At 44.2% G+C, this 11,353-nt stretch overlaps 1 protein-coding gene across 3 annotated transcripts in view; it reads right to left on the reverse strand.

Moving 5' to 3' along the window:
• Positions 1-10,216, reverse strand: part of LOC140263846 (leukemia inhibitory factor receptor-like) — a 50,934-nt gene extending 40,718 nt beyond the window's left edge. The window contains exons 1-2 of one of the 3 annotated variants that reach the window (XM_072359127.1): positions 10,086-10,216; positions 1,516-1,622 (exon numbers count right to left, since the gene is read on the reverse strand). The gene's annotated coding sequence lies outside the window, so the exon portion shown is untranslated. Of the gene's footprint in view, positions 1-1,515; positions 1,623-9,599; positions 9,707-10,085 lie in introns of those variants that run through there. The other 2 variants (XM_072359129.1, XM_072359130.1) reach the window with 2 other exon arrangements.
• Between the last annotated feature and the right edge of the window lie 1,137 nt (positions 10,217-11,353).

Raw genomic sequence — 11,353 nt, forward strand, 5'->3', positions numbered from 1 at the left:
ACAAAGCCAAGCCTTTTCCTAAACCTTTACCCGTCTAAACCCAGAGAGCTGCAAAACATCTAATGTAAACTTCATGGCGTGAAACACTGATATATTACTTTTGTTTTCCCTTTTTGGAGAACCTTCTAAAAAACTTGTGCCAATCTCACCAGCACCCACAGTCATCGGAAGTTATGAGAACCCACATATCATTCAGAAACACCACAATTGAAACACCTTTGGAAAGTACTCTGCTCTTCCCAGTTCTGCAGTCTATATTCTGCAACTGTATTCTACAACTATATCCTGGGCTGCAATAAAAAGGGGTGGCCAGCAGGGAGAGGAAGGTGATTGCCCCCTCTATTAGGTTCTTGTGAGGCCCCATCTGCAGTGCTGCATCCAGACCTAGTGACCCCACTACAGGAAGGACATGGAGCTCTTAGAGCGGGTCCAGAGGAGGGCTGCTAAGATGATCAGAGGGCTGGAGCACCTCTCCTATGAGGAAAGGTTGAGGGAACTGGGCTTGTTTAGCTTGGAGAAGGCTGTGGGGAGACCTCGTTATGGCCTTCCTATATATGAAGGGAACCTATAAACAAGAGGGGGAATGGCTGTTTACAAGGCTAGACAGTGATAGGACAAGAAGGAATGGTTTTAAACTGAGACAGGGAAAGTTTAGGTTAGATATTAAGAGGAAGTTTTTCACTCATAGGCTGGTAAAGCACTGGAACAGATTGCCCAAGGAGGTTGTGGATGCCCCATCCCAGGAGGCATTCAAGGCCAGGCTGGATGTGGTTCTGGGCAGCCTGGTCTGGAGGTTGGTGACCCTGCACACAGCAGAGGGGTTGAAACCAGATGATCTTTATGGTCCTTTTCAACCCAGGCCATTCTATGATTCTATCACACTAAGGGGCTGTATTTGTGTATCTCACAAATATTACATTTGTAAAATGTATTTAAGTGACAATGCATATACCATAGGAGCATAAATATTCTGCTTTAGGATATACATACAGAAAGTCTTTGTGAGCTACAGCAGAAGAGATTGAAAAAAATCAAATATACATTTCTTATATGTGCATACATAAGTATCCTTTTTTTTTTTTTTTTCAAATTAAGAAAATTAAAACACTCCAACAATAAAATATATAAAAATATAAAACAGGTAACATAAAAAAATATATAAAAATAAAAAAAACCAACAGAAATTGTAAAATTTGATGCACTTAACCTCAAAAGAAAAGATGAACAGGAGCTGATTATTATCAATACTGTTAAAGAACTTTTGAAATAGACAGTCCTTCATATATCTGGGCTTAGATTGAAGAACCTTCTTTGCAAGTCCCATGAACCAGGCAGCAAAATGCCATCAGAGATCACCTGAGCCCTCTGAAATGAAGGTATTCCAAAGCCATGGGCTGCTGTACAACTAAGTGATCATTTACGCAAGAAAACAAACCTCGGTAACCACATATATACGCATATTGCTCCTGACTATGACTAATCCGACCTTACAAATAAAGCTATGCATACACTTACACTTGCAATTTTGGCAGGAGCTCAGCTACAGGAGCCTTTGATGGACTCAGTCCTCACTCTTCAGTGCAGCAGAGCTGAGCGCTGAAGCAGGCAGCCACAGTAGGTACCTGGAGTTAAGAGATTCATATATAATCAGTGAGGAAGATTGCTTCACAAGAAGTTCCATCAGAAAAGATACTGAATTACAAGTACACCTTCTGTGCTTACATGTGTAGTGAGAAAAGTTAACAGTGATCAGAGTTCGTCAATGACCTAACTCTGCAGGCAGCTACTGTAACACTAAGGGCTTGCTTCCATTACAATCTGCAGTAATCACAGTCCAAACTCATCTCCAACCCAGAGATACTTACTGATTAGCCAAAAAGCACACAGCAGAGCAAAAGGGTAAAACAAAAGAACACAACATTTTCAAGGATATGTACTTGGCATATTAACACTACCTGCACTGCTTGTGAGTTGAAACATGGAGAAGAAATGGGAAAATATTCAGTTTTCAGAGTATGAGTTTTACTATCACTCAAATATACTGAAAAAAAATGTCCTCACAACTTAGTCTGCATGGGTGAGGCTACCTTACAGAATTCTAGCAAACACTGTAAGAGAAATACTAAACATTCACTGGCAATAGAAATGGGCTAATCCAGTACTGCCAGTTTACATGCCGAATGAAAAAGTTACATAGAGCAGATCTGGTCTGGGAGATAATCTGTTGCTGCAAAGCCTGAAATAACACAACTATTTAGCTTAACAAGGTTACTTGATCACAATTCTCAATTCAAAGAAGAAAGGCTTAAACATAGTCTGTGAAATATGAGATACAAAAGACAATGCCATATAGCAGACCATCACTAAAAAGTGTTGCTTTGTTGTTTTCTTTTTTTTTGTTGTTGTTTTTTAAATGAAGTAAATTGGCATTGGCAAAGCTTTCCAAGGACTGGATGAGCTGCTTGAAATCTTAAAGATAAGACCAGATGCATTCCTGAAAATAATCCTAAAAATGGTCTTAGCACAAGTATTTCAAAATTTAAGTTTCAGGTTCATATTACACTAACATCAGCCCAGATTAGCATAAAAATCCCACAGATCGTGTAACTGTTTTAACACTGAGGGAAGACACTATACAGTGGATGAACTATCAATTTTGAGGTAAGATTTAAAATAACAGTCACATGGCAAATTGCTGGATTCACATCCACACCAGTTCCATCATTTGAAACGTGTAGTAACACAGGACCAAAAATATCTTCTTTTGAAAAATTCCTAGCATTTCAGAGAAGTCGGCCAATCACATTCAGTTTGGAGGAGAAGGCCGTTCTATATTGGGAACTGTGACAATGCTATTCTAGCAGATGAATTATGAGTTACGTGCCTGGAGACCTGTGTACTAAAGACTTCTCATGGCTATGACCTTTGCTGGAGTACGGAGCAGGAGAAGGAGGGGAAAAGGAAGAGGAACAGGTTGACTCTAGGGAACAGATATTATTATCCTCATTACCAGCAGAAACCTTAACCGAAGTACAAGAAGCGCGTGACAAGTATATGCAACTCACACACACAGTACTTTGGTACTTGTTACAGCTAGCTCAAGACAACACTGAAGTTGTCTCTTTCTCAGAACTCCACATAGGATTAAGTATTAAAAGCTTATCTTCTTAGTTTGAGCTCAAGAGTAGCTGTAAAATCATGGAGGTCAAATCTCTCTTCTGCTGCAGATGATGAACTTCATTCAAAACATAAAACACTGTGAAAATTAGTTGTAGTTCAAACTTATATTCACCTTTGGGCCACAGAAGCCCAACCTGTAATACGGACCACACAATTTTCTCTTGAAGTTTACTTGATGTAAGCAGTACTATTAAAACCAATTACTTGAGAAAGATATTTTGTAGCTCTATCCTTACTGATTTTATAGTCAGGGGAGGCCATTAGATCACCTGGTTCAAACCCATAGTCAGCCATACAAACAGGGTTAATTCCCAAGGCAAGTGACAGAGATGCCTTGGCAAAAGAGCTTCTGGATGACAGCATGAGCCCTGATCTGAGAGGAAGGAGAGCTGCCAGAATTAGACAAATATTGCCAGACTGCCCCAGAAGGCAGCTGCCTTTCCAAGCCAGGCCCACACTGAGTAGAGCCATGCTTCCTCTCTTGCTTGTTCAAATTTGCCAGCCCTCTGGGTTCTCCAAGATACATGCAATTGTAGTAGCAGTCCCAAACAACCAAGTAACACAAAATGCAACTTCATAGAAACCATCAATACCAGAGAAGTAGATAAACTGCCCTGATGGACTGCATTAGAGACACAATCTCAGACTCAACCTAAATGTGGCAGGCTGGATTGCCTTCAAGGTGCTTAGGCCTATCACAACAAAGACTGGCCTAGGCTACTTCATGACATGTGGCCAAGTCAGAGTCTGGCTCCAAACCAGCTTTTTGAGAGCTGCTCAAAGTGCTCCCAATAAAGAGAAAGTAGATTAAAATCTTTAGGCTGAAATGTATTGCATGGCCAAGGGAACAACACGAGGAGTATTTGAGGGAACAAAGCCAGCTGGGAAAGAGCTGGCTTGCTCAGTTCATCATGCTAGTCAAGGTTGTGACAGGTGACATCCACACCATCCACAGCAAATGTCTAACAGTGCTGCCCAGTCAAAAGAGCCTGCATCTCCTCTTGAAGGGAATTTGTTAATTTATTCATGGAACAAAACTAGTTTAGATGGTTGAGGCCCAGAAGTAAAACAGAGTGTGCCTAAGCAGAACATTTTTTACCACCTCTGTAACTTATGCTCTTATTACACTGTTAAGCAACTTCTATAATAACAATAAAAATAAAAAAGGCACAAGAAACATTCCCACATACTTTTCAGATAGCATTTACTATCTAGAGTACAAACACACTGCTATACATAAATTCCATGATCCTGTGCTACAAACCAGGCCACCTTGGTATGAAGTTAAAACTACTGAAGCTATTACCAGTGCACCTGAAGCCCCACAATAATGCTCTAATCAATTATACTATAACAGTGAAATTTTTTGTCTGACCTGGAAGACACTGAAGCATAAAAACAAACCAAAGTCCGCCTTCAGCTACTGAAGACTTCCACTGGCTGAGGCTGGCCAGTATGCTGTATTATCTGGTTTTGAAGGATGATTCCCCTCAATTCTTAGGTTTACAAGAGAGAAAAGACTCTGTTCACAGACACATGTGGCCCAAGAGACAGGGAAACCATCCTGCTACCCCCGCAGTAAGCTGGCAACATGAGCTGCCCATGCTCTGCTTTTTGGCTTGACAGAAGTGAGGCAGAGGAGCAGGGAGCTGCTACAGTGCCATCCTTGTTTTCAGGACACATGCTTTTATAACTTGTGCTCCCTGAGGTAAAAGGCATAATTTGGACTCCACAGTGACAACTCAGCAGTTCTCTGTCTATGGGATAAGCGAAGGCTGCTTCTGTTGTAGCAACAGTCTTTGTCATCACTCAAGTGCCAGCTACTGACAGTGCATGGAAAGCAGGGGAGACATATGCCCTTCAAAACCTTACACCCTGACCAGCATTCATACCAATGGGTTAGAAGCTATATTTAGTTGAAGCGTTTTCTTCTTGCAGTGAAATTCACTTCTAGGAGTGACTCAAGAGAACAGTAGGGAAAGGCAGGCAGCAGTGAAGGGGCAAAAGACCCTGCTACAAGCTCCTGTTTCTTATAAGGGCAAGGACCTCACAGTCACACACCTGGAGGGCTCCCATCACCTGTAAATCCAGGAATTACATGCTAACCAGAGTAGGGAAAACAGCAGTGATCAGCAATAGCCTGGTGGTTACTTCAAAAAGCTTTACCCAGAGTTTGAAACTGCTAGGTATCATTAATTCTATTTAATATCTGTTGGTTTATAATTCAGTAAGCAAAGTAGCCAAGGAACAAGGGAATCTTTGTTTTTTGTGGGTTTCTGGCATTCAAGCTGTCCCCTACCCTATAAAGGTGGGTAAGAAAGCAGCTCTAGCCATCTAGGAATTTATATGGCCCTCACCACTGCCATAGTAATGAGTCTGGAAGAAATCCAGAAGATTCTGGAAGCAATCCCTGGAGACATTTAAGCACATATAAAATCAGAATTTGCGATGCACAGACCTAAAACAACATGCTCCAAAATCCCATTTAGCTGCAGCTAAATATTAATGGGGAGAGAAAAAACAAAAACAAAACAAAAAAAAAAGGAGAGGAGGAGATAGATGATAAATTACATAAGCATCAACATGTATATATGCAGATGATCTCAAGTTTGATAAGACCAGAACACCTGCCTAACACTTACATGCTCAAAATTCACAAGGCAATTATTTTCTCACCTAAGCCAACCAATAAAATGTTCACAGAACAGGTCACATACAGCCATCCAGCATGAGGTCTCCCAAAAAAGCAGCCAAGAAAAGAAAGCTGTAGTAATGTTATACTTGCTGGGGTGGCCTGATGACTGTAGAACATGCTCTGGGGTGGGGAGCATCTATGACCATGTTAGAGATAAAGAGATGAGCCAGGATGGAGATTTCCCCAGTCTTTCTGTAGATAGCATTTCTCCTCATGACTTCAATAACCTCTGACTCAGAGCAGAACTCTGTGTCCTTGTGAGGGAGGACTGGATGACCACGGGCTCCAGGCCCTGCTCCCAGGGATTACTCATATATTTTATATTAAGCTGCTTATGGAGTGAAGTACATGAACTGGCCTTTGGGCATAATCACTTCTCATGCCTTATCTAGAAGAAAGTAGCTTACTTTTCTTATTTTTAGACAGAAATTAGATGCTTAACAGTCAAAAAGGGTTTGTAACTCAATATCAGGAGAAAAGGCACACTAAAATACAAAACCACTGCAGGTAAATCTAGTCAGTTTTGTTAACAGCAGTAAAATTGATTTCTGCACCTGTTCTCCACAGTTCAGTGGGCATGGACTGATGTCTAATCCAGAGTAACATACATCATCTTAAGATACTTACTTAAGCAAGTTATCTTTACATCTCCTTCATCAAGTCTTCCTTGTACTTCTAAAAAACACCCCTCCACTGAAGTCAACTCTGCATTTCAACATCAGTTTCAACATAAGATCTCAGTATTTTTGTTACAACTATCTGTATTATTGAAAATGGAACAAAACCAAAGCTTCCTGATTTCCTTTTTGCATTTTCCCTGAAAGCTGACATTCACAGAATCACAGACTCGCAGGATTTGGAAGGGAACTCAAGAGATCACTGAGTCCAACCCCGCTGCTAAAGCAGGTACCCAACAAAAAATCATGCAGGTAGATGCCCAGACAGGTCTTCAATATTTCTTTAGGAGATTCCATAACCCCTCTGGGCAGTCTGTTCCAGTGCTGCACTGCCCCTTACCATAAAGAAGTTCTTCTGCAAGTTACTATTGAACTTCCTGTGTTCAAGTTTTAGCCCATTGCTCCTCATCCTATCACTGCGTACCACCAAGAGCCTGGCCTCATCCATTTGCCTCCCACCTCCGTTTAGATACTTATAAACATTTATCAGACCCCCCCACCCCTCCATCCTCTTTTACCCAGGTTGAACAAGCCCGGGTCACTCAGCCTTTCCTTATACAGGAGACGTGCCAGGCCCTTTATCATCTCTGTGGCCATCCACTGGACTCCTTCTAGGAGATCTCTGTCTTTTTTATTTCGACAGCTCTAGTAAGCTCATTACAAGGTAATATAATCTGACTTTCAAAAATGTGCATGATTGCAGTTTTCAACTAGCAAATGTATGAACATTCCTTGGGTTACACAGCAGCATGGTTGAATTTAGCATGCTCTGCTTTCCCCTGAGCACTAACACATAGCGTAACTGGAAAAAAGCCTCATTTACCTGGTCACATCATTTACTGAGTCATTTGCAGAAAAACATAATCCATCTGCATCATCCTTGTGATGCGCTGCACTCTGTAAGATAGAGTCAGGATCTATAAAAATCTCCATTGTTTAAGACTGCCAGACATATTTTACTTGAAGGACCATTTAATTTTTCAGGTATAATTCTTACCAGCATACATCAACCCTTCTGCTTAAATACATCAGCTCTTGTGGCACCAAACCTTGCTTTCAGGCACCCACCAGATTAAACAATTCATGCTCTAACAGAGCTGCTTCTTATCAATAGTGCAGACTCTGCTATAGCATTACACATAAAGATGTATAAATAAATCCATGTATATATCTATTATGTTTACTAAAGTTCTTAGAGTAAGCCTAGGCTGCATGTGATGATGAAACAGACCAGACTTCATGATGGTAACTTATCCAGCATGTGAAAATCAAAGCCCCAAGAGCTCAGTGCTAAAGTTGCAGGAACAACTTTACCACCTGTGAAATAAGTTTTTCTTTCTTGGAGAGCATCTCCACCCATATGGCTGCTCCTGCCCATTCCACAGTGGCAAGTCTACAAGCATGCCCTCACCTAAAGGTTACATTTCTCCCTTCCCTCAGCACACCTGTAAGGGAATTTTGCACAATCTAACTCCCCTGATAGTGCTTGCCACCAGTTACTCTAAGTGACTGAAAAGGTATGTTTGGACAGTGCACAATGGAAATCCTTATCCCTTAATAACGCTGATAAAAGTTTCAATAGGTAAAACAGTGATAAGATGAAAGGATGTGAAGACTGAGTAAACAGAAAGAAAAAGCAAACAAATCAGGTCTTCTGCTATCTGATAGCTGTATTCTAAAGCAGCTCCAAGGCAGTGATCTTTAAGCTCTTGATTTGTGGACGTCTCCATCATCCTCTGGTTTAGATACACATCCCTGCAGACCCGGAGCCTCCTGATGCTAAGCTGTTCTCTGCAGTCTAAGCAGACCTCTCAGCAGAGACCTGCAGACGCCTGCCCAGCTAACAGCTGGCAGCCGTGGCTCAGCAACAGCAACCAGAGGCAGCATGGCACCATTCACTCGGTACTTCTCCCTGCATTTGCTTCTGCCTTTCCCACATCCTAATCCTTCATTCATCACAGTTTTAATTTTGAGTCACTGGGGCCCAATCCAGGAGTGCTTGCTGTCCTTTATCACCAAAAACAAACGGAATTCAGTGCTTATCTTTCTCACCACAATATTTGTAGCATACAATGGTCGAGAAGTTAAGAACAAGCAGACTATTTGCGAATTGACAAGTTTATGCATTTTCCCCCACAGGATGCACAAAGCTGTATTAATAAAACATATGTGCACCAACAAAACAACAGAAAACAATACACTGCTCCATTAGAGGGAATATAGCATGATATGGACCCTCATCTTTCACACAGCTAACAGACCTGCTAAAATTGATTAACCGTCAGGGTCCAAGCTACATGCTTAGGGTTTAAGAAGAATTTAAAGACAACAAGAAAAAAAAGCAGAAAAGACATTCAGGTGTGATGTCAAACAAGTCACATCACCGTGCATAAGTAACAAGCCAAACTTCATGTTAAGAAGAAAGCTAACCATTCCCTGTGTGCTGTATGATGTGATGTTAAATTCCTGAAGGAATTTAACACAACATGGCAAACTTGGTTGTGGAAAATGAATATCTGACTGTTTTTGCAACAGAAATTTCAAGCACACATGTCTGGATTAGAGAATCAAAGGGAGAGTTCCTACACCCCAGATACAAGCAGATTTCAATACTTATCCGAAGTCTGATTCCCATTTACAGCAAAGTCCTCTGGCATTTACACTTAGGAAACAGAAAACCCCATCTATTGCTAATTCTTACCGGAGCAGCACCCAGCATGCCAGCACAACATGCTCTGTTCACACTGAGTTGAAACACGGGAATGACGTTTCTTCCAGAATCACCTTAAAGACTTAGGGTGATCTTTTTTTAAGCACGCTCTCTAAAGGCACCATAAATTCAATCCCTTAAAATAGAGGCGGTGAGCTGACACTGCCGTGCCACCCCCAGCGTGAGAGGTGCGTCCGGATGCTCCTGGCCGCAGAAAGGACTCTGCATTTCCCTCCTAAAGTCTTGTTTCTTTTATTTTTTATTAAGATGCTACTTTAAATAATAATAGTAATAAATGATAAATAAAAGTCACGCAAGAAGAGGCATAAATATTTACCCACTTCTCGGTCCTTGAACCCACCAACTTGCCGGCCAGCAGAATGAGCTGTTGACACAACACAGCCTCTTTATAATCGCCGGCTCCAGGCAGCGGCTGCCTTCCCCGCCGCTCTCCCCCGGGGGAGTCCGCACCCGCCGCGCCCCCGGCCCCGCCGCCACCTGTCCCCCGCCCGAGTACCGGCCAACGCGGGGGACGCGGCCCTGCGAGGCGCCGCCGGCACAGCGGGAGCTCCGTGCCCCTTCGCCCGGAGGCACTGCGGGAAGGCAGCGTAGCGCGGGGCTCGCCACCCACAGCCACCCACAGCCGCGCCGCTTCGCCCCCTGCGGCCCCCCCGCTCCCTCCCCGCCGCCATTCGCCCCTCCTCGAGGCGGGTGGAGGGAGGCGGGGGGCGCTTCCCGGCGCGGCCCCCTCCCAGGTGTGAGCGCAGCCCCCCGCGCGGCGGCGCCGCCGGCGAAAGCCGCTCGGACCGGGTCCGGCACTCACCCGCCGCCGCCTCGCCCTGCCCTGCGGCGGCCTCATGCCGCGGGGGTGTGCGCAATGCCCGCGGCGCGATCCCGGGCGGCCCAGCTCCGGCGGGCAGCAGTGCGCAGCGCCGACAGGAAGGAGGGATGGAGCAGGCAGGGAGAGGGAGGGAAGGAGGGATGGAGGAGAGGGCCTGGCGGGCTGCCTGCGGGAGGAGCCTGCGCCGCGCATCGCCCAGCGGCGCGGCTGCCCAGGCGGGAGGCAGCACCCTCGGGCCTGCCCTCGGGGTGCGGCTGCTCATGGCACCTGGTGCCCCCGGCCTGCGCGTGGGCAGCGCTGCCTGCGGCGTTCTGAGCCCAAGGCTGGAGCTGTGCTCATGCTCAGCCGGAGGAGCGGTGGTTATGGTTTTCCAGGGCTGAGGATTTCAGTTTCTCCCTGGTCATACTGTGCGGCTTTAGCGTCAGGGTTTTGTCAGGGCACAGTTGCAGAAGATACTTCAGCAGCCAGTGGTGCCCAGCAGGCTGTAGAAAGCAGAATGAAGTCACAAATCTGGTCACTTCAAGTTCCCTTTGACACCATTAAACACCGTTCTCAGAAAACCCTCCTGTCCAACATTTCGGACGCCACCAGTCATCTGGGGTTCAAAGTGTTGGGCCAGACCTTCAAGTGCAGGAAGTTCTTGACCAACTTTGTATTTGCCTCCAGTTTTTGAGGTCTGGGACTTGACCTCCAGCATTTCTCTGAAGCCACAATAGCTGCATGCCAGCCTCTCTTTTAAATCAAACTTCAAATCTTCACAGTCCCACAGTCTCAAGAGTCAAGCAATTATATATATACATGCCATGAGGCCTGTAAAATCAAACAAGCAAGCAAGCCTATGGCTCCTCTTTTGTTCCCCTGTAAGCCACAGCAAGACTGAGAGAAAAAGTGACTTCTCAGTTTTCCTTGGATTTTCCTGCTTGTGCTCTCCTCCAGGGGACTTCTAGATTGCTGTAGGTGGTTTTTCTTAGAGCCTGCATGGTAAAGAACTGCATGTACTTGTATGAAGGTGCTAAGCCAGATGTGTCCTCCCTTGGCTATGTGGATGTATTTGGGGTCTCCAAAGCCACTCTCCACAACCTTGCACATTCCCTGCCTAGGCTAAGTGAATGCAGACTATTTTGTAGAGATGAAATCTTCCATCCTTTCCTTCCCTTTCCAATGTTTTTTTTTCCTGTGCAAAGAAAATTGAAGTTGCTGTAAGCTAGATCAAGAACATGAATCTTGTGGTTGAGTCTATTCCATCTCAA

The sequence above is a fragment of the Excalfactoria chinensis genome, chromosome Z, assembly GCF_039878825.1.
Source record: "Excalfactoria chinensis isolate bCotChi1 chromosome Z, bCotChi1.hap2, whole genome shotgun sequence".
NCBI lineage: Eukaryota > Metazoa > Chordata > Aves > Galliformes > Phasianidae > Excalfactoria > Excalfactoria chinensis.